General features: G+C 39.0%; 1 protein-coding gene across 8 annotated transcripts in view; it reads left to right on the top strand.

Annotated features, from left to right (window-relative positions):
* Positions 1 to 27,242, top strand: part of LOC308199452 (uncharacterized protein) — a 490,488-nt gene that overhangs the window by 445,918 nt on the left and 17,328 nt on the right. For 2 of the 8 annotated variants that reach the window (XR_013954661.1, XR_013954662.1), the window contains exon 1: positions 5,107 to 11,201. The exons of the other annotated variants lie outside the window; for them this stretch is intronic. The gene's annotated coding sequence lies outside the window, so the exon portion shown is untranslated. Of the gene's footprint in view, positions 1 to 5,106; positions 11,202 to 27,242 lie in introns of those variants that run through there. 8 annotated transcript variants of the gene reach the window in all.

Consider the following 27,242-nt stretch of genomic DNA (forward strand, 5'->3'; position numbering starts at 1 on the left):
TTCTTTTAGGAAAGGAAAAAAGAAGGAAACACAGAAAATGTATTCAGAGGCAGTGCTGCAAATGGTACAATAAGTTCCATCACAGATAACTGAGATGACCCACCACTTAAAAAAAAAAAATTATTTCCAGGGCCCAGGACTAACTGTCAAGAGAACCCACAAGCAAATCATTTTCTTTGTGTAGGCTTTAAAACTCCCACAAAAACATCCATGTTTTAGCTACAAGTGCTTTAGAAATACATCTCATGAAGCAGATGAAGCTCCTATCCCAAAGGTACATTGCAAAGTGATTTCACTAGGATTCTCCTCAGTAAAAGAGATGCCAGCAAAATCATAGATCATTGCAGCCAGTGTTGGACCTGGTTGGTTCTTGCTGATTGACTGAGTCTTCTTTTTGTTACACGTGAGAACTTTTGGTCTAGCACATCGGAATACGAACTAACACACTAAATATTTTATTCTGTGCAAAATTAAGTATCCCAGGCTTTAATTCAGCTTCATCAAAAGAGTCCTTATTGCAAATAAAATAGCCACAATTCAGGAGAGTAAGAAAGGAGAGGCATAATAATTAAAGCACAAATAATCAGAGCATTTGACTCAATTAAAATTTATTATTAAAGTATGCTCTTTAAAATCTTTCATACATTAAAAGGTGCTTTACCTTGATGAGGTATTCTAGCTTGAGGCACTGGGTTTTTGGGACTGTGAACCTTGCAAAGACTATCCTGGCAAATGGAATGGGCCATGTATATGGCACCATAAAGCCCTGTCATGCTCTAGCAAGTCCTATCTATCAAGTGATCTTCAGACTGTTCCAGTGGATAGCCACAACAGCAAAAGTCCGCGCCCAGCAGTGATACCTATGTAGGTCCATCCTTCATGAACCAGAGGGTGCCTTTACAGTTGCTTTAGGGAAAGACCAGACCATCTGGAAAACAAGAGAACACTGGAGATAATGTGCTCAGTGATTCCCTGAGGGTTGGCATGAGGTATGATCCCTGTGACTGCACAGTAGCGTGCCTGGGACTGGTCCATTCATATGCCAGCTCTGGGATGAGGGAGCCTAGCACAAACTGCCTCTATTCTCCAGTGTGCCAAGCATAAACACAGTGTATCTGAGGTGTGTACCTAGCTGCTTTGTTTTTCAGATCTAGGCCTGCAAAATGAAATCACAGCAGTTCTGAGAAGGCCCAAAGGCTGTGTTGGCTTTAACACTGATAACAACCTTTCTGTTTGAAACAAAGCTTTCCATAGTGGTTTAGTTTTGTTTATCTATTATATGTTATTTTCAGTCATGTGTTTTAATTGCTTAATTCATTTTAACTTGTGTTGTTATGAGATTTTTGTACTGAGACTATCCTGTTTACTCATGCGCTTGATTTGTCCCCACAGCTGCAATCCGGAAACCTTTCCTAGCTATGGTGGTCTTGCAGAAGTAGGCTGCATACACCATTGTGCATGAACATTTAGTCATGGTAGCTTCAGTGAATGATCAGGTATCAAAATGTACTGGCACTCTTTCTATCATTTTTGTTATGATTTTTTGTCAGAACATGGAGTCTGAACTGAATATATAGGGTTGGGATCATGTTAGTTTTTCTCTTCTGTCTTGTCACCTTGTAATGCTGTGGTTTGTATTACAACTTTGGCGATTATTCACCCAGTCTATTCAATTTCCAACACAATGTACCTGGAAATAACCATCATCTTTTCCCTCTGTGATACCTGTGCTTTCTTGTCAGTGACTCACTCAGCCCCTGTTCTTTTTCTGAATATGTAGTTTTAATAGAAATGCTAAAGGTAGTAAGTCTACTTTAATGACTAAGTGCATGGAAAAGCACAGAGCAGATGCATTAAAAAGGAGTTTAGAACTTGTCCTCAAAAAGCATATGAAACCCCACCAGAAAGATGGCTAATCTTTAAGACTAAGACTGCAACTGTGGTGTCATGTAGGAGGAACCCCTTTTATATCCCGAGGGGGCTGGTTTCCATCTCTTTTCCAGAGGTACAACAATATCAGAGAATTTGCCTGCTTATGCGTTCTATTAGGTAAGCAGGTGGGGGGATAAGAAGAGGCAGGAAAAGTCTTATGTTCCTCTTCGTCCCTCCTCAAGGGTCTTTTTGCTGGTTTGAATGGGTAATAATTTACTGTTCTGTTTTGTTCAGAGATGGATACACAGTCAAAATCTAACCTTCTGTCAGAAATGATGGCAATTAGTTGTTTTTATAGGTCATTGATTCATCAATGGCACTTTTTCCAGCTGAACTAATGGTACTCCATCTAGCAGTTCTTTTTTATGCTTTATTTACATCAGCTCGTCTCTAGAGCCAATAGGAGCCATCGTTAGCAAGGGGTTCTTGTGCTCTTTCAGGCTGGAAAAGCCTGTGTAAAACGTGGAGGCTGTTACAAAGGAGTGAGAACAAGCAGGGTGTAAGCATCCAAGCTCCTGGCTTGCTTTGCACCAGGCAGTCCCCTGGCAGCAGGGTTCTCTGTGTAAAACTCTCCTCCTCGAGTTATTGCCACAAGGAGGAGTGATCTGACCCATATGTATTAGACTTATGAAAAAAATAATAAATATATATATATATAAAAATCTGGTGTAATCTACCTCTGCAAACATGATCCTCAGGGATGAACATTTGCATTGAAATCAGTGACCCTCTGCCATATTACTTCCCTGTTCACTCATTTTATACTATTTAGTCTACATTTTCCCCTTCAGTAATTTTGAGCTATTACTGTACTTCTACCTGCTTTCCATATGCTGCCAACAGTCCTCCCACAGCAGCCTCCAACTTCTTTTTATTAATTCCTCTTAAGTACTCAAAGCCTGTTATCATGTCATCTTTTCTCTAGACAGGGCAAATTCAGCAGTCGGTTTTCTTTCCTAACCACTCTTAATACAATAGTTACTGTCTTCTGAACTTTGAGGATTTATTTTTTGTTGTTTGCTGGCTGCCCTAGTTAGGTCTCTTTTTTAAGCTACCGCTATTTGCCACTAGGGAATGTTCACAGCGGTGCTGATGTAGCCTTACTAGTGAGGACTATGTAAAATATTTCAATTCCATGTATAATACCTTTTTTTCATGTAGCCAAAAGGACAGTAATCAGTGGGATATCAGAAAACACTAAATTTTACAGAAGTCAAAGTCACTGGGTACTGTGGAAATTGGTGAAAAATGACAAATGAGAGTTTAAGGAGAATGAAGAAGTATCTTAATCTTGTTAATAATACCAACTTGTAGAACTTTTTCTTTTTAAGAAAAAAAAATGTTTGTTTTTTTTTTTTTAAAGAAGAACTTAGAAATAATATTTAAAATCCTTCTGTCCTTGTGTTCTCCACAAAACATTCTGGGCCAAGCTCCTTCACTGTTGAGCTGCCAGTCTTGAGTCAACCAAAGCCACAGTGCTTCACGTGGTCTGCAGGGCACCTAGCTGGTGCCACTGTGCAATGCACTGCCCAAATGGCACCTCCTATTGTCTGGTTAATGCATCACCTCCTAAAGCACAATATTTACTGAGCGTAGGTGAAATAACTTAGCATGAAGGTAAAGTCCAGTTTGAAAGAACCTGCACTAATTTTGATTCAGAGTTAGGAGCATCTGTTTATAGTGATACCATGAAAAGGAACATGCAGCATATATTTTTAAAAATTCTTTTTAAATTGAAGGGATGAAGGGTTGCCTTATGCATAAATTATATGTTTGTTTGCTTTATTTTTAATTTGCAAATAATTGTGTATAATGTGCACTTAAGATTATTTAAAACAAATGTACAATACCCCATCTTCTTTCTCTCTCAACAGTGCCAAAAACTAATGGGGGAGAAGGATAAATTGCTTAAAAATATAAACCTTTAATTAAAGGTATCTGTATGCGAAGGTTCTTTTCCTCAGAATATTATTCAATGTTGCCACCTTCAGGCCAAAGTTTGTCAAAGCATTTAAGGAGATTTGACCAACCCAGAATCTTACAAATCTGTATTTTTACAGGTTTAAAAACCAAGGTAGTGCTTTCTCTTCTGCGTGTTGGGAGGGCGAGGGCAGGCATGGGTAGCAATGTGAATTTGGGGAAATTAAATTCCTTGCACTTAAGGAAAGGAAAGCCAAGGGGAGAAAAATACTACAGTTAATACATTAAACCTATAAAATGTAAGGTGTCCTTAAATAAATCATCTCGGAGAATTAGAATGATGCTTGTTGGTCTGCTGCAGTTTACTTTTTGTTGCATTGTCTTTTGCAGATCTTTCCCCAGACTTTCACCTTGTCTTTCCAATTCTACCCTGGCAGGATAAAGGTGAATTGTAAAGTGAATATATTTGGCTTGGTTGAAATTCAGATCAAAGTTAAACCTGAACTTATAGGAGATATTCACTTAATTACAGAGAGAGAGTAAATTCTGCCAGAAAAGAAGCAAACTCCTGTTATAGTAATTAAACTTTGATTTCAGTATGTAGCAAAATTGCTAAAGCTATTTGGTTGTACCAAATATTTGAGACTCTCTTTATGGGTTCAGTGATAAAATTGATAAATATAATTAACACTTCTAGGTAGACACTCACATTAAGTAACATTCACTGCGTCCACGTTCTTGCCTCTACTGGTTTCTTCGAGTGCTAAGTAGGGAGACCAGTCCATCGAGCTGAGTTATTGATTAACTGATGACACGGTCCCATTTCCTGCGTATCCAAACCCAAATCCTTTTGAAATACAGCATTACACAGACAGTGCCTTCCACCCAGAGAAAAATGTCGTGCTGTTCAGTGACAACAATGGCAAACACTCCCTTTGGACTGAGGCATAACGCTTCACTTCCCTCTTAAATGGTTTTGCACTGTTGCACTAAAGAGCTGGCACATTACTCCCCACAGGTGGCTGCATTTTAGCGGCTGGGTGAAGTGAGTCTATTTCATCTTTCAGCCAAAGTGAGTACTAAACATAACATAGGGCTCCTCTATTTCCACAGGCTATTAACCTTCCAAAACATTCACCTCGGAGGCTAAACTTCGCAGTACTTCAACTTCGATTCTGAGAAATGTCTCTATTCCAGAATGACACATTAAGTGAGAGTGAATTAAGTCCCCGTGCAACAAATGGTAAGCATGTGCCAGGGCTAAGCAGGGGCTTAAACAGCTTTCTGAACTTAGTTCTTATCAAAAGTAGTATTTTTATTTTAAGAGATTTGAGCAAAACCTCTTCATCTTCTTTAAGTAACAAGAGAATGTGAATAGGACACATGACCTGAATGAACTACTTTCTCTCTGTAAAAGCATTTTAAAATATGGCACGTTACCAATAGTATTTTCATAGGATGTGCAAAACAGAGCAGAAGTTCAGAAGAACTGAAAACTGACATCTCCAAAAGAAAGCAGTAGGTCTGCAAAGAGACTGGTCAGCATCCTTGACATTAAAAACAAACAAAACAAACAAACAAAAACCACCTAGCTTTCTTTCAGGGAAATAAAATCCTCAATCCTCATCCAACTGACAACAGGACCGCCTAAACAAATAGTTTAAATTCTCTTAGTTGATGGTAAGATTTGCCTAATAGGGCAGATGGAAAGGGTTATTCACAGTAAGTAGCAGGGCCTGTTCTTAAACCACTGGCACTTCAAGAGCTTAAAGTGTGAGTACAATCCCAAGTGAACTTTGAGGGAGGAGCTTTAAGAAGTAAAGGGGGATATGTATATATGTTACAGCTGGGTTAAACAAGATGCTGTATATGCCATGTCTATAAAGTATTGTACAAAACCATAGTAGAGAAAGGCAATAGCTAAGTTCAATACTTCATTTTCATTCCCACTGTCATTTAGAAAATATGTCTGGAAATTAAATATTATCTGCATTTATAAAATGGACAATTATAACAAAAAATGAAGGGTTGTAGAAGTGGGTGGTTAGTCAGAAATACTATCTAATATGGAAGGAGGAAATAAAAGTGAATTTAGCTGTTGAAGGGAGGAAAGTGCATCCAACAATAATTCATCATTCAGTCACTGGAAAAGAGAGCTTAGCAGTCCAAACAACAGATTTTGCAATATTTAATCTTCAGGATCTGTGGATTTATGTATAGGAATAGGTGTCTTGACTGTTTTCTCAAATTAAATTGATTGAGCTCTGTGCATTATATTACATGGATTTATTCTGATTAGATCTAAAGCTAAATGTCTTTCTACCCAAGGGAGATTCTGAGGCTCAAGAACTTTTTTTTTTTTTTTTTTTTTTTTTTAAATAATGTTATGGGTTTGTATCAGGGACACTGCAGCGTTGTTTCTTCATCTATGGTAGCTCAGATACCAGCATACCAATTGACTGCTCCCATGTACTTGAAAAGCTGCTATAGCTCAGTGTGGCTACACGGGGGCACTTATAATACACTTGTCACAGTGGTATCTGAGCACTGTATAATCTCTAAAGTGCTTGAGATGAATGGCGTATATAAATGTAGAATATTATTACTGTATACTCTACTTAATTGGGACATGCTGAATAGGGATAGCTGCTTTACTGGTTCTATCTCCGTGGAAACTGATGACAGTGTATAGTAATGACTGTTAGTTAATCAAGGTAGTATTGGCATATGTTCTGCTTAAGAGGTCTGATTTAGTTTCTTCCAAATCAAGTGGTGTTTAGCCAGGTGACAAATGAGTGTGAAATACTGAACTGTTTTTTTAAATATGTAAGTTGCCAGATAAAGATGATGAGGTATATTTTCCTACATGCTTGGGTGCTTCAGTCCAGCGTGGCTGAGTTCAGTGGCAGTGGCTGAGGGTAGGAGCAGCCCACCAGCATAGCACCAGATTGCTTTGGATCATGGCACTGACGAGCCTGCTGGCAGTGCTAATTCTCACTTGGCATTTCTGTAGCTTGGAACAGGTGAGTGAGAATGTGCGTTGCCCCACACACAGATATGCACCAAATACCATGTCACACCATCCGGTTATGGGTCTGATCATTCCAAAACAGCCCAGGGTGTGTGGTGTTCCTTCTTTCTGGTTTTGCCCTGTGGAAGGCATCAGAGCTTAGGGATTGTGTGCGAGCATGTCGCTCTCTTCAGCAAGTTGCCTTGTTATTACTTCTTCCTTGTCAGAGCCTTGAAAACCCAGTTTCAAGCACAGATGGGCCCAAGTAGATATTTTCATTTGAATTCAGTAAGTTTCCTTGGACCGTGGTTAACTCAAGAGCAAAGCAGGAGTTCTGCTAAATTTAGCTGCCGTCTGTAGAAGGACTAATTCGATTTTTAGGGTTGAGAAACACTGGCTTGATGGACTTGGCACATAGATGGAATTGCTACCACTTTATCATCTCAGATAGCCTTAATCCATTTGCTTAGCTGTAATATATGAGTGTATGAGTACGTGCCTTATTCTGTAAGAATGTTGATCTTCTCTCACCTGACAAATCATATATTCTTTTCATAGGAAAGAAACACAGTCTTCTCTGTTAGAAAGGTAATCACATTAGTAAATGTTGCAAATCATTGTATTCTTTGTAGCAGGGTACTAAAATGAAAAGCCCACAGATGCTCATTAATAATTTACAGCCTCACTATACAGCTGGTAAACACCTTGGATTGTTTTATTTTACCATGGAACCAAAGAGAATTTACCCTTTCTCCCATATGAAGAAACCCTAGAGATACTGATAACTCGCTTCTGATTAAAAATAAAAATCTAAAGTCACCATGAAAGCACTAGCTGATCTAAGAAATTATCTGAGCATTCTTTTCAAAATTATTATTTCTTTTGATACAAGAAGTACTGTCTTCCATATGAGAAAACACTCTGTGCAATGGATCTGGTAACTGCTAGAAGCCATCTTGCTAGAGCTGCTTGAAATACACATTGTAAAATTAAAATCATTCAAAGTTCATTCTTCTTCTGAATTCACAGAATTTCCATAAAAGTTCGGAGTTTCCATAAAAGTTCCGTAAAAAAACCAAGTGTTTCTGTGATTTTTCTTTTCACACAGTCAGTTATTTCTGCACTATAAAAAACTTTGGATTTGCTTCTTATCCTTAGCTGAAAGGCATCAAAAAAGCTGAATGAAACCCTATGATGTTAATCTTTGGTTCTAACCTCAACAGCAAAATTGTTGTTTGTCTGTGTACCTTGTACCCTACATTTGATATGTTTCTCAAAACTTCAGCTGCTGAAATCACATGCAGAACTAATCTTATCAGACTTATACTGTCTAAAAATGAAAGCGTCTGTTTTAAACTGGTTTCGTAAGTACCCATGCTTCATACACAGCTGTGTAAATAGCCTGTTTGGTGGAGTTCCAAGACAAGGTCAGGTGAGCCTCTTTCTGGAGATGCTTTTCTGGCCTTCTCCACTAACAGAAGGGGACTCTGGCTGACATGGATAGCCAAAACAGTACCTCTTTACTTTCTGAAACTCATTGTCTTGGATCTTTATGTTAAACTGCCGTAACTCTTCACATACTTTCAATTCTCTACCTTCAAGAAGAATAGTGCACCGCATATTGTTTTTCTTTGCAGTTTCTTTTCAAAATAACATACTCTCTAATATGGCTTCTATACTTCCTTCCTATTTCACATTAGACTGAAGGTGGAGCTGGAAAGGTCTCTCTACTGCTCTGTACCGCAGGTGCTGGAGCTCTTATCTGCCTCCCTGGTGAGCAAGGTCCTCGGTTTCCTCAGTGCAGAGGAGCCACCTAACCACTTTTTGTGGGACCAAAAAAGAATCGGGGTACCTCCTTGATGAAGCAGAGCTCTTGGGACAGGCCATAAAAGCATTTCACATGCAAATATTCTACTCACATTTGTAGTTGTATAATCTAGATGAGTACCTCGTGATTTAGAGATTTGAGAACAAAATGTAGCCCTATTAACTTAGCTGTTCCTAGGCTGTCAGAATGTCAATTATGACTAGTTGGACCCTGGATAATTAGACAACAAATTTCTTGTTAACTGCCAGTAGGAATCAATTTTTTGTATGGTCTTAATTTATTGTATTTCACAGAGTAGGTGTATTTCACAGACTGATGATTAGTTTTATTCTGTGTAAGCCCTTTCAAGTCACAGGATGAAATAAAGTTATGACCAAGTCTAACAATGTCCATGGATCAAGTTTTTTTTTCTCTGTGTCATCAAATGCAGTGTTATGAAAAGGTTTCCCTCCATTATTAGTTTAGGAAAGAAGGCTAAAGTTGAAAAATAGAACAGAAAATAAAGGGAAGGCTATAGTCTACAGTAGGCAGAGAGACACTATTTCAACTCTTACCAATTTGCTAGAAAATATCTTTGCGTATCTCATCACTACTTTTGATTTTCCCCATTTTCAGCTTCTGTTAAAATAGTCACTGAGGCTGTTGCCTTAAACTACAGTGGCTAAACAGCTTTAGTATGGGGTGAATTTGCAAAAGGATTGTTATGATTTGTGTCCGGGGACTGGAAAGAACTGTACATCATTATGCAAGTGGCATATGCAATAATCTAAATGGTGAAACAAAAAGGAAAAGAAAGGAAATCACTCATGGACATGCCTGGGAATTGACAAAATAGTTTCCTCAGAAGCAATTCTTTCATATTATGAAAATATATGCTTGGACCATTCTAAAACTTTTTATTATTTACTCAATAGACCGTAACAGCTCTGAAGCTTACTGCAGTGTTTATTCAGTAGATCAGCTCTGTATTTCTGGTCTATCATGTAAATATATATTGGAACAATTCTAAAAGGGTGTATTTCACTCAACAGACCATAGTGGCCCCTCTGGTACCTGTTACGTTGTACAGTATTTTGTAGTATGTTGCAGCTCCAATGTTAATACGGATATACTGATCTCCATGGCGTGCTCTTTTCTGTGCTCTAAGGACTGCTTTCCCAAACCACTCAGGTGCCTGAATGGAAAGTAAGATTGCTCCAAGCAGTATTATGTTGTGCCATGCTCCTGTCTCTCTCTTTAAAAAAGAGGAGTTTCTGGAGATGAGCAGTTGGGAATTGCCACTGTCCAAATTTTCCTAGAGGAACCTACAGTTAAACTAATGTGAAACAAACACAATTTCCTCCAATCTCCAGTAGTCTCTAAATGCATGTTTGAATATTTTGGTTTGCTGGTTTATCTGTGAATGTCTCAGTGATGTTATCTTAAACACACAGGATTTGATGTCTTTTTAAGATAGATATTCAGCTTTGCCCAGTTCTTGTCAGGACTCCCCGTTGAGGATTTGCATGCTTCTAGTGACCCAAAAGCAAAGCTGGAGCAGCAAGCTGGAACATTTTAATAATGTCCAAGGTGCAAAGGTTTACTTCTGAAGCCCTGAGCATCTACAGGGTGTGGGAGAGAAGTACTTCTACCAACAGCTGTTACTCAAGACTACAAGGCTTTTCACCTGTGCCTGGCTTTCCCACACAGTGACAAAACCTGAGTTTGAGTCATTTACGTCAAATGCTCTGACAGGACTAGGATCCTGCATTAGCCAGGGAAACACTTAAAGGCTGGACCAGAATCTCAGTGCATGTTGGCTGTATCACTGGAAATATTTTGTATTGTTCTCTCTGTTCTTTCCCTTATGTTGGTTAAACAAAGTTGATTAGTTACTGGGGTTTGTTTTCTTTTTTCTTTTTTTTTTGATTTTTGCCTTTTCTTGTTTTCTTAGTTCTTTCAATGCTGCTGGCATTGCTGAGGCATTAACACCAGTAAGAGGGGAGTTTGCATATGCAAATTTTACTCCCTTAATTAAAATTGGGAGCACTTGATTATGCTGCTAAGCCCCACAGCTGCAAATATGTAAACAAAGGTTACATGCTTAGAAAGGAAAATTGAGCCTTAAGTCATGTTTTTGTGATAGACTTTTGTTAGTTCTTAGTCTACTGTTAACATGAAGCCCAGTGCCAAATTAAATTCCTTATTCCTAGATTGGAGTGCATGCTGTTCCAGGAACTCACTTTGTGGTTATTTTGTTTAGGTTTGGGATTGCTTCGTTTTCATTTTGCTCATCTGACTCGGAACCCCTTGCTTTCTGTTTGGTAGGAATAAATCAGATCGGGTGTAGCTTGTATAACGAGATGGGGGCATCTACAAAAAGTGATTAACAGGAAAAAGAAGCCATGGGGTGTTGTTGGTTTAAGTTATATTCCAATGTGTGGCCTTAGGCCTTGGAAACCCAGAGAATGCTGTGTTTTTGCTATCTCCAGAAGTTGTGTATGATTTTCATTGGTGGACCTGAGAATGCAGGTTGGTGAGATATTTTCTCTTGCGGTAGACACCTTTCTCAAAATGCTTGTTCCCACCCTTGCACAGTAGTCTTTAGCAAGTTTCAGTTATGTTAATACAGCTTTCCTTGGTAATTGGATCATTCAAAAGATCCAATAAAAAGGAAAGCAATGAACCCAGCAGAACACTCTAGTTCTGTGAGCTTCCTCTAAAACAGCTTGCTTCAGTTATCTAATTCAAAGCACAGTTCTATACTATGCTGGTACCACCAAGAGCTGTAGTGTGAGCCAGGGAATAAATGGCTGGGGAGGTGTAAATTGAGGAGCAAGAATTTCTTAGACCAGATAGAATATACCATTGTCATGACTGTACTGTGCAGATGAACCCTCTCTGATACAGACAATGCCATCACATTTCAGTTTTCCTTATTTTTTCTAAGCATAAAGCAACGTAGTGGTGCAGATTTGTTTTTCTTACAAACATATGGCTTATTGAGTCGTTAAGTTTTCTTTTTCTGACCAGTTGTCTTCTAGTCTTAACACGTAACTTCAGTCTCAGAACAGATGGGAATTAAAAGGACAATAGATGCTTATTCCCACACACCCACGCCTTCCCTAGGTGTTTCCTTAAGAATCCATGTATATGGTGCAAAGTAGGTGTGATATTCTACCTTGCTGTTTTGTTATACTTGTTTTGTAACGCAAAAGTGACTGTACCAGTCACTTGTCAGTAGAGAATAAGACTGTTGTTATAGGCAAGAAGCTCTGAGATTTCCTAAGGCTTGGTGTGATGTGCCCTGTTAAATTTTTAAGAAGGAATATAGTGGAAACTTATTTTTTTCAACATTGTTCTTAACTTTAACACTTTGAGGTCTTCTGTTATTACTGTCTGACTATCTATCGTTTTTTGTGTAATGTGAAATATATGCATCAAAATTCAGTATCTGCACAGACAATTTTTCCATAAATAGGCAGGCTTGGGAAATGGCACTGTCCCTCAGAAACAGCAAAGGACAATGCCAATGCATCACATTTCCAGTTCGCAAGTTCCACCGACTCATTTCACTGAAGGATACAACTCAAGTCCACTCATCACCCTCCACATGCAGTCTCTAATTGATTAGGGATGACAACTGTAACAGAAGTTGCCACAAACTTCATGGGTCCCTGGAGAAACTCCAGTGAGAATGTAGCTGTCAGGACCTAAGTTCGAGGTAGATCACAGCTACCTAATCACCTATCAGAGTACAGCCTTAGGTGAGATTTAGTGCAATTAAGAAATACAATTTTGATCAAATCCCATAGAAGTAAAACATGTATTCACCTACTCTACATACTGACCCTGACATAAACATGCAAATTGCTGTGCTTTCATCTGTGATATAGAGACTTCACATCATCTGAAAAATGGATCTCTGCAGTTTGTCTTAATTTTGCAGAGTATTTAGATGCATGGCCACAGCAATACCCAAACTAGATTATTAATAGAAAGCAATGCATTTTCTAAAGATGAACTGGAACCCAAACACAAAGGGCAAGTTTCAGTTATCAAGATAAAGTATCTTCTTTTGTCAGTTCCTGCACACATCGCATTAACATTAATGACAGTTTCAGCCACACGCATGTGTATCTCTCATTAACACTAATGGGCAATACATGCACATAGATCTCTGGTTAATACTGGTGGGAATTACAGATACGTGCAACACTCATTAGCATTAATGAGGGTTCTCCTGTGGATATCTAATGATCATTAATGGGAGTTACACGCATGTATATTCGCCATCAACATTAGTGGCACGTGCATCTCTCATTAATATTGATGGAAAGTACAGGAAGCCATATCTCATTAATATTAGTAGGAACGATGCACACACTGCAAGGAGACAGCTATTCCTGCTATATCCTCAGTGAAGGAAGTTTGAGCTGTTATTAATTGTGTTCGATGGAATCTTTAGTTTGTGCTGTATTTTCTTGGTGAATTTTCCAAGGTCTCCATGACCTCGGCCACAATGCACAGGTTTTGTTCCCACATGAATGACCTGTTTCTGAAAAAGCCCAAACGTTCTTTTCTTTGATACCAGGGAGCATGTCATCTCTGCAATTTTTCTAAGCAAGCATATTTCTGAACTGCTGTTATTTCAAAGGAAATCTGTATGTGCTTTTCACAGCATAGGGTGGCACACACCAGCTGCTGAGTTATTACAAATTCTTGTGATCATAACTCCATTTTACATCATGCAATAATGTGGTATTGTGTTAAATTCTGATGTGGTTCCTGATGAATGTGTTAAAGACTAAAGGCCATAGTTTCCCTTTAGAGTTTTAGGGGAAGGAAAAAGAAAAAAAAAAAAGTGCAGAGACTAGCTACAAAGCTGACAAAGGGACGAGAAAGCAAAACACATGGGAAGTGGCCGAGGGAGTGGGGTTTAGTCTGGAGAAGAGGAGACTGGGGGAAACCTCATTGTTCTCTACAACTACCTGAATGGAGTTTGCAGTGATGTGTTGTGTCAACTTCTTTTCTCAGGTGACAAGTGACAGGACACAAGGAAATGGTCTCACGTTGCTCCTGGGTAGGTTTAGATTGGACATGAGGAAGTATTTATTTATGGGGAGGGTGGTCAAGCACTGGAACGGGCTGTCTGGGGAGGTGGTAGAGTCCCCATCCCTGGAGGTGTTTACGAGACTTGTGAACGTGGCACTAAGGGAGACATGGTTTATTGATGGGACATGGTAGGTCGGATTGATGGTTAGAATTGGTGATCTTGAAGGTCTTTTTCTGTATGACTCTGTGATTCTCTTCTGTGATTCAGTGTTGCATTCAAAAATGTGTTCTCACACCTGCCAGACCGCTTCTGCGGGACTGCCTATAGGACTGTATGTTAAATCTCGTTTTTGAACATCTGCCTTTTGCTGGTGCATAGTGTCAGTGCAGAGATCCATGTTTCATGTGGTGGGGCAGACCTGTCCTGCTGGGCTGCTCCTGGGCTGCTCTCTCCTCCTTGGGGCAGCCACACCTGGGCAGGTGCTGAAGAGCAAGGGAGAAAGTGCACGGGGTGTCTTTGTGGTGTGAACAGGCAGAGCTGAGGAAGGCTGATCTCTCTGCCAAGTTACGTACATGGAGAGAGGGGAAGGTGGTCATGTAAAGTTCTGGTCTGGGAATCAAGTGATCTGCAGTCAGTTCTCACCTTCATATCTCATTGTAAAATAAATTATTTTTCTGTTGTTTGATATACCTACCACCTTGTACACGGGAATTATAACCTGAAATAAGATATCCAGATGCCACGGTAATGGCTTAGCTACAGTTAATGCTAACAGTAACAGCCATATCAGATATATGCTGTTTAAAACAGAAAGTAATATATCTAGTTTTAAAAGTGCCCTTTGGTAAGATAGTCTTATTGCTTTTCTCATTACTGTACAGAACTAGAATATTCATTGCCCATGCAAATTAGTTACAAAAAATAATGTTTGCAAATAACAAATGAAAATTAAAGGATTATGCTTGGCAAACACAAGTGTACTAAATCAGATTCCCTAAGGCTGGGGGAGGTATAGTGCACCTCCCTGTGCCAGTAAGCCCCCTGCTGTACAAGAAAGCTCCACCACAGGCAGAGGCAGGCTGTACCAGGGCAGCTGCTGCTACATTTCAGGAGCCTTCTGGAGAGAGGGAGTGGAATGAGACTGTGAGAGCAGTTTCAACTCCCACAGGAGCTGTGCAGAAAAACTGTCTTGCACAATCCTTTTCCACCTGCCTTAGCTCTACACCTTTGGCAGCTTGCACAGAGTACTCTTTTGTTACATATTGGTTCCTTATCGTTACTGTGGTGCAAAAGTTGTTGGTTCATTTACCAGCAGATGCTTCATTGCTGGGCTCCCTGACCTCAGTGGGGTCCATATGTGTCCTGTACGTAATCTGTTTCAATTCACATGAAAATCAATAACAAATTCAGATACAGCAGGCATATATGCCTAAAACTCTTTGTAAGAGCACACATACGGACTCAAACATATGCTTGCGTAAGACACATGTGCATCCACATTCATCCGTCCTGGAAAGTCTAATGCAGGAAAGGTGATTCAAGTGCTAAAGGATGACAGATGTCAGAAGACATCAAGGAATATCATAACAATAATATTCTGTTTGGCTACAGCAACATTAAAGATTCTAAACTGTAACTACAGCTTTCACTTATAATTCAGAATTCAGCTGCTAAACAAACTAAATAATTTATCAAGTACAATATGTTCTAACTCTGCAGCTTGCAAAAGCTGCAGCCATACCTTTGTTTCAAAGAGTCACCAAATGGTGGAAATGTCAAGCTCTTCCTTAAAGTGCATCTTCCTCAATTCCCTTGGTAGATACAACTGATTTTTTTCCTAAAGATGTTTTATTGTTTTTCTACTTTTCATCAGGGTGGGGTTGCCATGGCAATAAAGTAGGATGTCTTGCTGGATTTCACCTTTGCTGTCTTGCTTCATATGGTTCTCTCTCCTCAGCGCAAACATGGTGGATGCAGTGCACATACAGATGTCTGATTTCAGATTTCTTTCTCGAGTGTGCTTGGCAGCTGCTCTCCTGAGACAGGCAAAGCAGCACTTCACAAGCAGCAATTCGCATTCATCCTCCCACTCTCTAATGGCCACCATCACGTCTCACTTGCTTTGTGAGCTCTCTTTCAAGACGGACAAAGCTTTTCATGAAAGACTTACTCCCAATGTGAGCAGAAACTTTTGTTTAAGCATTTCAGTTAACTAAATGACCAAATCAATTCTCTGTCTCTTGAAGTTGGTCAGGGTTAAATGGTGAAATATGCCACAGCAGATGGATGATTAGAAACATTCATCTCACATCCCAGCAAAATGCCCAGCATTAATCTGGTTACTGGATTTGTAAGGCTGGTTTTAGGCTGTGGCACTGCCACCATGACTGAGCCTCTGGATTGGTCTCTCTTTTTCTTTCTCTGTTGATTTTCACCTCAGTTTTCTTGGTTAAACCTCTAGAACTTCTCCTAGGAAAAACAAAGTTCAAAATTTAAATCACTCAGATTAATGTTTTTCATTTTATATATCTCTCCTCACATCTTTCAAATACTTGATTGTAAATCTGTTATCTATATCTAAATTTCACAGTATTAGAATCTCAAAAATCACGATAAAAAAAGGGATAATAAATGCAAACTTAAGTGACAGTCCTTCAGTTTGAACCTTGCTGATGAGCTCTCCTCTCCTCGTGGATTAGTGTTAGTGGAAACAGCTGATATTTTATATCCCAGTAGCTTTATGTCACCAATAACATAAAATAATAATGCGATGTCAAACTTTTCACTTCAGTATTTTGATTTCTCTTTGCAATTCAGCCAAATTAAAATTATGGTGATGTTTCACACAAACACCTGTGGATTAGTAGTGATGTCTGCCTTTGCCATTTCTCAATACTCTACTTGAAATGGCCAAGCTGAGAAAAAAGATTCCCAGTTTCCAGTTCAAAGTCTTATTCTCTGATTTCCTTCTGTCTTACTCAGTAGAGTTGCATTAAATTTCCCGAGTCCTCTGACTTCACTAACATTGCCCTGGCAGAACTTCAGTGTCATTTTAAAGTATCCCTATATTTGCTCATCTGACTACATGGGTCTCTGACTGCTGGTCCCGCTTTTTCTCTTGAACAGATAGTGTTAGTATAATTATTATTCATGCATTATAGCACCCAGGAGATACAGGCACTGCCTAGCTCTCAGTTAATGCCTTAGAAATCTTACAATCTGGGTAGAAGACAAAAAGCAGCACATGGATAGCAAGACAGAGGGGAACAAAGGTGCACAGAGACTACATGACTTTGCATACTAAACAGCAGTATCAGCACTGTGATATTACCTCCTACTCTTTGGGTATCATGATAAAAGTGATTGAAGGGGAACCTCTGGAGCTGTCGGGTGGTTGTGCAGCTGTTCCTTCAGGAGATTTTTGGTTGGATGATGGGCCAAAGAGAATGAAGCTATTTGTCTGAAAATCTTGCAGTTAGCATAAGAGGTTGGCTTGACAGATGAATGGGTGATAGGAGTTGATTTCTTAATAAAGAAGTCACTCCAAAGATTGAACAAACTTTTCTGTGATGTGAGAAAACTTAGTGTACTTTATTTTGATGAACTGAGACTTCAGTTTTGAGCGTGGTAATAATGGCCTGCAAATACAGATTCACTCCTGTCATCATGACAAGAACGGTATGTACTTTACAAGACAGACTGTGTTTACCATTTCTACCCCAGACTAACACTTCCAAGCATGGTATGTCACAGTTACAGTGATAATCATGGTTGTAGAGCAAGCTGTGCTTTGGCTTCTCCTCCAGATTGCTTCTCAGAGCAGAGGCCAAACTTCCTGCAAGTCATTCACACAGGACCAGGAAATCCTACAGTTTTAATACAGACCTCAGCCCAGTTTGCTCACACGTAAGGTCCAGCTTCGCCTGGCACCAGAAACCTTTCCTCAGAGCCGTTGACAATGCCTAGTTATACTGACTCAAAAGCAGGCTCTGCACAAAAAGTGTTCATTCTCTCACTTGATACACAGTGTGTGTAGGTCCCTTGTCCTGGAAAAATTAAACTGCGGCTGCTGACATGCAGCTATTTTAGAAATGCACCGAACTGCGCACAGCAAGAAGAAAATTAAAGGTTTTTAAAGGTAGTTACATTGCTTAGCATCTTTAACAGGAAGATTTCAAAAGATTTTGTGTGAGTATTACTATTATACCCAGATTATACATGGTGAGACTGAGATAAAGTGCTGATCAACTACTTCTTCAAATACGTGAGAGAGTTAAGTGATTAAATCAGGAATGGGACCCACCACCTTGGCTTCCCATTGCATGTTGTAACTATCACATAGCCCCATGTCATGTACATTTGTGGTATTTATGATTCTAACTCAGCTGCACTCTGTGCCATTTAATTCAATGAAAATATGTGCAGTTTGGGTGGGAAAAAAAAATAAATATTTTCGGGGCAAGCCATGTGTGCTGATTACAGTCTAAAATTCATTTAGTGTGAAAACCTGATGGCTCTTGAAAATATCTTCCTGGACTTTTTTTGCTGAGCCTGCCAAAAATACTGATAATTAACAGAAGTCATTTTTGTGACAGAAGCAAAAAGACCGACCATATGTTTTGTTTATAGTCCTATACCATTTCGCTGAAAGAAAAATGGAACTTCAAATTAAGAAATATCGGAACTGAAAACTTGGTTTATTACTTCTCATGTTTACACTAAATAAAAGCAGAATTTAGCTTTTACATTTAGTTGTGTTATTAGAAACATCTAATACTATATGATTAACAATTTCTTTATAGGCTCAAGGACACAGTTATCTGAGCTGAGGTGCTGAACCGTATTCCAGTGTGGTATTGCCTATGTTCTAGCATGTGAGCTGTGTCCATAGGTGACTGAAATGGTAAAGTTCATGAGCTACATACCAGCTTTGTCATGTTTATAGTAACCATGGTGTCTGCGTTACAGCAAAGGTTCAGTCAGGCCCTGTTATTTTCCCCTAACTCTGTAAAACATTTCCATTAAAATAAATAAATAAATAATAAAATATAAAAAAGCTATCTCAGATTACCTTATTCTGGGGGAAGAAAAGAAAATCAACGTCTGTAGCTGAAGATGATTCTCTCCTCAGTTCTGCTGAATGAATAGTTTTCAGTGGCTTCATTGCTGTAGAATAAAGCCAATAAAATGTAACACTGTGACTACAATAATGATGGACTATGTAGGAGTGTTTAATATGTATACATGTTAATATGTGAAATACATTTTATTGTAGTCCTTCAGAAAGTTTTGCAAACCAGATAGTGAAATGCCTTAGATTTATCATATCATGTTTCAACAATAACAGTGAAATGGGTAAATTCTACATATAGTAACTTCTTTGTGCTGAAGTAGTAAAGTTATCTGTGATTGTCATCTAAACAGCAGATTCCCCTAAGCAATACCTGTCCCCATTTCCAGTAATATTTCATATATGCATGCATCAGGTATTTATTTGGCAACTATGTAAGTTGTAGTGTTAACAAATTTTTTTTAGGTTATCGGAATGAGTCTTCCTAAGATGACAAATACTCATTCACCCTTTTATTCACTTTCTAATCTTTCTGTTGAGATGCCCCGTGAGTCTGTTAATTGCTACTGGTCTTGTGACAGGAACAGCCGTAGAGAGACCTGTGACCCTCTCCTTCTGTTTAGGAGGTTAATTTCAGCTCCTTTCTGCTGACCTGTACTGAATTCAAATTGCTATCCTAAAAGGAAAAGCCTGTGCAAGGGCCAAGACAAATTTTAAATGCAGGTATATTTTAGGACACTTTAGCAGGGTGCAAGTGGAGAAGAGTAAGACCCTGAACCCAGGAGACTGCTGCACCTCAAACAAATAGTGAATATCTGACCTATAATTGAATAGAGGTCATAGTGTCTTATTTTTTGTGGATATTATAGTACCCCCAGGTAGTCCAAGAGGCAGAGGATTTGTGATATTAACACAATTCATATGCTGACGAGACAGAGTTCTGTCATGTCAGAACTCAGGTACAGTTTGTCCATGCCACTGGATGAGAGCCATTTCAGTTTGTTCCCCTGGTACTCTTCAATTCTGTGATGCTTTAAATATTACCCATTGTTTTTATTTCTGTAGATGAGCAGTTCCCTGAAAAGGGGTACGACATTTATAATCTTAAATAGATTAGAAATTTGTTGATATATACTTGTGAATGCTTTAATCACCTTGCCAAACAAAATCAATAAGCAAATATCTGTTGCCTGGAAAATGCTTCAGATAAATTAAGCAGTGTATCTGTATGCATTTCTTACTGCAGCAGTAGTAAACAAATCAGGTCTGAGTATTCTTGTTACCAGAAATTTGATGCAATGTAGATTACAACAAGCAAGAGGAAAGAAAAAAAAAAACTTTCTGATTAAAGAGGACAGGGAAGAGCAGGTGAGTGATTGATTTGGTTGCTCATTTTAGACACACGATGTGAATACATCACTGATATAAATCTGAAGGACTTAAATTTGTCAGTTTTATAGTGGTCCAAAACTAAAATTCTTGACAATCACACTACTCAGCCTGAGAGAGCAGGACATTTTCCACACTTCCAGAAACATGGAAGCGCTCTCTGAAAACACGACACAGTTTGTATCATCACAACATACAGAGAGGTGTCAGTGAGGGCTGTAACTTCAGTCAGGCATCTGAGAAAAATTGGATAAACTCTTTAGTGACAACAATTCATCATTAGTGCAGATGCCACTAGTTTTAAAATAGAAAAGGGAAAAATGACATGCTGTATAGGTGAAATCTCGGTAGACTGATTCAATTTTTTTTCCATGAAGCATTAACAAGGTTTTAAATAGCTGCAAACTGCATATTAAATGCCCATGTGTATAATACATGAATAAGGGCACCTTTACTGAATACAGTTTGGAACTGAGCTGTTTTTACCCCCTTCACAGTCTTTCTTTCACTTGATTATGTGAATACACAGGAATAGTGAGGAGCCCTTATCAACACTTAAATTTGACAGTGAATCAATGGATTAAGATGCTATATAAAAAAAAAAAAAATAAATCACTCCATGCATTCCTTTCTTCCCACTGCATTCTCAAATCAGGCCATTTCTCTGCAGCTCTTTATTTAGACACAAAGCCTGGTTAATGATCATGTTTTATCTGCAGACTGACTGGGTTGTTTTCTTGGCTTTTTGTTGTTGTTCGTTCACCTGCTACTCCAGCAAAGAAATAAATAATCCTATCTTCATTTATATACCTAAGAGATGATTCAGATACAGGAAAGAATGTATGCTACTGAAAGGAGGCTGTTACATCTGCTGTTCTTGATATATGTGAACTGTGGCAAAAATCTCTCTACAGTTGTGTTTAGGATGAGAGTATGTAATAATGCACTTGCAAGGCAGGAATGACTCACTGAGTATTTCAACAAGATATGTAGATCTTATGCTGTGCTATTCAATAAAATATATTTATTTAGATAAGCCGTATATTTCTGGCACATTGAGCCCATTTCAAGAAACAGATGCAGAATTTTTGGATCAAAGTAACTTGATTTTTTCCCCTTAAGTAGTGATTCCCTGTGTAACCATTATTTTTCAGCTCTGTAGAAAGGCTAGCAATTCAGCTTTTTAATGATGCACTCTCTCTAATGATAGAAAGAAAAAAGAGTGGAAAGTTTTGTGGTAGAGGTGGCTCTTGTCTATGACACTGGTTTTTTAGCTCTCAAGTCAGTGGAACAACGTATAGCTCCAAGTGACAAAGCTTATGAATTGCTGTTATCACTGAGAGCTTGCTGAGAAAATGAAGTGCATGCCTACACTTCTATTTTATATTTCATGGAAATTAAAACAATTTTAGGCCCTGCATGCAGGCCTATACAGATACCCGAACTATGTTTTTTCCATCTGACTCATGCCTTTATGAGTCATTCATGGCACTTTCATAGGCAGAGAGATTTTCTAAGCTATTTATGATCCTTCTCTGAGTATACTTAAGCCCTCCTTTTTAATGGGGGCTAGGGGTGCACGGAAAAAAAGTTAATTCTGGAGAATGCTTTACAATGAAATAAGTTACAATCGTGTTTAGAAAATGAAAATCCCTTCCTACTGTGACCACAAACAATTTCTAAGTAGGAGCAGGCTCTAACCTGTACTTCCTAAATCTCATCATAAGTAAGGAAACCTCTTTTGCCCCTTCTTGTGTGACCCTGACAAATCACATCATCTCAGCAAACTAAGATTTCACATGGCTTCAGAGTTCTTCAAGTCCCAGGCTTCACACAGTGGCAGGGCAGACCCAGCCCTGTGTGGATGCTACTGCGATTGTGCTGGAGCAGTTGTTGGCAGGGGGGCACTAAACTGGCAGAGCTACTGTGTTTGCTTAAATTAAAAATAAAATCAGCAAACAAAGGCATTGGCAAGTAAAGGACTCACGGTTTATTGTTACCTCCAGTGTAGGTTTCACTGTCCTTGTGTTTTGCAGCATCCTATTACACTATGGGTATGGAATTAAATTTTCTTTCTTCTCCAGGACTATTTGCAAGCTGCTACTGAGTCCCGCATCAACACACACTTCTTTCTTGGAAATGGCTGCCAAATTGTGAAGATAAGAAAACAAATAAATCAATTCCTGTTTAAAATGATCAGATAGTAGTTAGCAAAAAAACATTTTTTTTCTGGCTGCGTTTTCAAACCCCTAGTGAGATAAAAGGGATGTGTGTGTGTGTGTGAACAAATCTGAAACCTCTAAGATACAGCCCTTTCCTCACAAGGTTGGAATGGTCTTTTCATGGCTTTCTTTTTATTTTGATAATTTTCAGAAATACAGATTAGAACAGACTAAAGAAAAGGATTAGGCAGCCTAAAAGGAAAACATGAAACAATATTTAAATGATGTGTGACTTCATTCTTGCCTGAAGGCATTCTGAGTTCATGAAGAAAGTCCCCCAGGATATTTCACAGTGTGGTGGAACACAGGCTGCTTCCCTGACAGGTCATTATTGCACATCACGCTGGGATCTGGTACATGGCACACTGGTGGCTGCTCAATCTGCCTTGGTCTCAGGGTAGCCCCTGTAAATATAAGTCAAGGTCTCTGTCTTTGGAATCCCAAAAGTCCAGGCAGGCTCCAAAGACAACAGGTGATTGATTTGCACAACAGGATAGTGCTGTCAGAATAATTTCTCTCAAATTCAGAAGGCTTGCAGACGAGCTTCTTGCAAAATCCAAGTGTACAACATGGACATCTGTGTGGGGCTGACTTACTGAAGTATGCCTTTCTGACTTTATGCAAAGTAGCAGACTAATTGAGTGACTGAAAGAAATTCATTAAAAAAGGGGAAGGAGCAGAACAGCAAGGAGAGAAGAACAGGAGGAACGAATGTAAAATACATAATAACAATGCGTTAGGATGGATGAAACTGCGAGGAAAAAATACTTCATTAGTGAGCTGTGGTGAAGGTACAGCTCACAGCTGGCAGAAAACCTGCCTTTCTGTGTTGCATGGTGTTTCTCAGATAAGAAAATCTGTGGTTGGTATGAGGGTTTTGCACAGCCATTTCAAAACCTGGGCTGGCTCCTTCTGACTCACAGGAGGTGTCAGTGGCACTGATGGCTCTGAAGAGCAAAGAATTCCCACACAGGCTGTGTCCCTCTGGTAAGAAAACACCATCCAGCCCTGGCCCGTGTTGTGCCCAGTCAAGTAGCACAGCAGCAATAGAATAAATAACGTGTATTTGGAGACTGGTCTGTTTCACGATCAACTTGAGGCCATTACACTTGCATTGCTTGTACAAACTGTTGGTGAATAAAAGCTTCTCAGGAGTGGCTGGTGTTTATACATGACTTTAAGAGGAAAAACAGTCCAATTTCCTCTCTGAAAATGAGTGCAGCTCTGAAAGTTTTAAGAATACATGGATAATGGGAAATGTAATTTTCTTTCTCTCCAGTAAAATACCTAGCCTTCTGGAAGCAGACAAAATTTGAAGGCTTTTGGGGTATGTTTGTTATTTAGATCTCTTTGCATTTGTATTCAGAACCTGAAAAATGAGTCTTCTGGCAGTATTAGTATACTCTTAAAGCTAAAATACCAGATAATAATAATAACATAGACTTTCAAGTTATGCACATACAGTGTGAAAAACAAACAGAAACAACACAAAATGTCCAGCTTTCATGCTAGATATACCAAATTTGACATTTGGCCAGTTAGAGTAATTCTTTGAATCTACTGTTTTCTTTTTGTAACTTTTCTGACTGATTAGATATTGGAATTGTTTATTTTTTGAAATGTAGTAAGAAAAAATAATCTAGTTAGTATTAGAGGGGAATTGTAACCTGTGATCCTGTTGTTCTGATTTCAAGTCTGAGTGATTTTTTTCTTATTATTGTGGAATAAAAAAAATGTGAGAATCAATAAAGGGTACATTAGTATTACCTAGCAGAATTCAGGAAGTGCAGCTGAGGATAAAAAATAGCTATAGGCTGCTTTGTAGTGATTACTAATCTACCTTGTGAAATCTTCACCTTTGTACTTTTTCTTTCTTCCTTTCTTTCTTCTTTCTGAGAAGTAGCTTCAGTCAGTTTATTGATTTGTTTTTACCACAGATTTTTAAATTGTAAAAGTAGTTGTGACTCCTAGATACCATCACCTTGACAGCACTTGTAATCTTGAATCACAGCTACCTGCTATGTTTGGGAAAGTCCTTAGGTTATGAAGGCCCTGCTAGATCGTAACTGAAGTTATCTTACTGCACTTGTTTGCAACACAGCAGAATACGTCAATGGAGTATGCATCAAATGTGATCTTTAATAATAGTAATTTCTTATTTCAGCACTAGTGTTTTTTAAGCTGGCAACACAATAATATGATGACCGGAAGACAGGGTGTGAAGGGCAATTATTTATCAAGGTGGATTAAGGAATAAGTGAAAGGGTCAATGCACTTATTATGTGATGACATGGCTAATCAATGCATGCTCATTCTATGTTTGATCTGCTTTCCTGAGTTAAATCCTGCTGCTGTCCTTTGTGGGTACAGAGGGCTCCTTTGCACTACAGTTCTTTCTATGGAAAGATAGAAAATGGTGGATGACCACATGGGTATACATGGCCAGTAGACTGCACAAAGCTTAATTTCTTCACTTACTCACGTAGTAGTAACAGCCAGTAGCAGAGCTGAAGTAGAAGAACTACTAATTCTAGAATAGAGATAAATTTAATGCCTAGTCTCTTTCTGTGTGTGTAGCATTAGTGTGGTCATACCATGCCATATCAGGAAATGAAGCTTCTCTGTCTCAGCTTCCCCATCTTTAGAAGAGATTTAGAATCATAGAACAGTTTGGATTGGAAGGGACCTTAAAGACCATCTGGTTCCAACCCCCCTGCCATGGGCAGGGACACCTCCCACCAGACCAGGTTGCTCACAGACCCATCTAGCCTGGCCTTGAACATCTCCAGGGGTGGGTCATCCACAACTTCTCTGGGCAACCTGCTCCATTGCTTCATGACCCTCAAAGTAAATAATTTTTTCCTCATATCTAAATCTACACTGTTTTAGTTTAAAGCCATTCCCCCTGGTCCTATCACTCCACCCCCTGACAGAGAGTCCTTCCCCACCTTTCCTGCAGCCCCCTTTAGGTACTGGAAGGCTGCTGTAAGGTCTTCCCAGAGCCTTCTCTTCTCTGGGCTGAACAATCCCAACTCCCTCAGCCTGTCTTCATAGAAGAGATGCTCAAGCCCTCTGATCATCTTCATGGCCTCCTCTGGACTCGCTCTAACAGGTCCATGTCCTTCTTGTGCCAGGGGCTCCACAGCTGAACACAGCACTCCAGGTGGTGTCTCACAAGAGCAAAGGGGAAAATCACCTCCCTCACCCTGTTGGTCACGCTTCTTTGGATGCAGCCCAGGATACGGTTGGCTTTCTGGGCTGCAAGTGCACATTGTCAGCTCATGTTCAGCTTCTCATCAACCAGTGCCCCCAGATCCTTCTCACCAGGGATGCTCTCAGTCTATTTGCCACTCAGCCTGGATTCATGCTTAGGATTGCCCCAGCAAATACGAATTTGGTCTATATAGTTTCTTGGCATCATTTTTTTTTAAACTACTCTATTGATCATGCAAGTTTTCTTCCAGGATACTATTCGTAATTTAAAGTGGTTCCTAGTTAGGACACTTTTCTTCATGCATATTTGCTTTTCTAATAACCCAGTATTTCTAGTTTTTAATATCTATATGCCATTATTCTCTCAGCCCACTCTCCTAAGTTCTCCCAGCATGGTGATAGTTACCATGCCACCCTTGGTCAATGTTCAGTTACATTACATAATTCTCATAAATGTTTCTCATCATTCAAAATGTTCTGGTGCTTAAACATTTGCATTGCTTTTTTTTTTTTTTTCCCCTAAGCTCAATATCTCAATATCTCACCATCTATCATTACCCTTCATTTATAGCTTGTCAGCCAATTTTAAATCCATGAGACAGTGCTCATTTCCAACCCAGATGAGATTAATTTTTCAAGTATGATTTCTGAGGTATTGTATCTGATGTCTGCTAACACTGGGTACATGATCCAAAATTGTTCGTTCTTATAAATTTGCAGCCCCCCACTGTAGTCACTCTGTGTTCCACCATGTATACGCAGGGTCATAATTTCACTCTTTGCTGTTTTTTGCTCATGTTTCTGCTGTCAGGTGCTCATTTTCCTTTTTTTTTTTTAAAAAAAAAAAAAAACTCCCATTATTTTCCTAGGAATTGTAATGTGATTTACCAGATGATAATTTCCACGATTACTCTTTATTCATCTTCTAAAGTTCAGTGCCATCCAGACATCTGGTGTCTCATTAGTTCTGCAAAAGCCTAGCCTACAAAGAAGAAAAAATTACTCACATGGCTAATTTTATGTATGTGAATCCTAATGATGCAAAGGAGACTGCTCATATTTTTTAAGCCAGGCGTATAGATAACTCTTGCAGGACCAGGCCATAAAATAAATTCAAAGGATTTCTTTGGGTTAATTGCATAAAGTAATTAGTATGAACACTGCAATGTACTTCACACAGAAGTGCTAATAGGCCCGTATTAAGGTTTTCCATGCATTTCTTTAGTAGCCTTTTATCAATTACCTAGGCATTAGGTTTTTGACAATATGAAGAGCAGTGTAAATCAGGGTTAGTATGAAGCTTGTTGATGAATGTATGCTCTAAGGAGAATTGAAATCAGATGCAAAGTCTTCATTTCTTATCTAGCCATTTTTCTTTCTCTCTCCATTGTGGTGCTAGAGACCGACATATAAACATGCTGAGTTTAGTGTGATCCTTTTTTGGTCTTCTTTAAATAGCAGATTTTCTGTCTCAAACTACTTGTTCTCACTGATGTACATATAAAGCCTCATCTTACTTGTCTTGTATTCTGCAACCAGAATTCACTTTTTCTGTCTTTGAAAGATGTTACTGTAAAGGAGCAGCCCTTTTCCATACCCCCTTTCCTTACTTCATCTGAGAA

The sequence above is a fragment of the Anser brachyrhynchus genome (assembly GCF_964034855.1).
Source record: "Anser brachyrhynchus genome assembly, chromosome: 8".
NCBI classification, from domain to species: Eukaryota; Metazoa; Chordata; class Aves; order Anseriformes; family Anatidae; genus Anser; species Anser brachyrhynchus.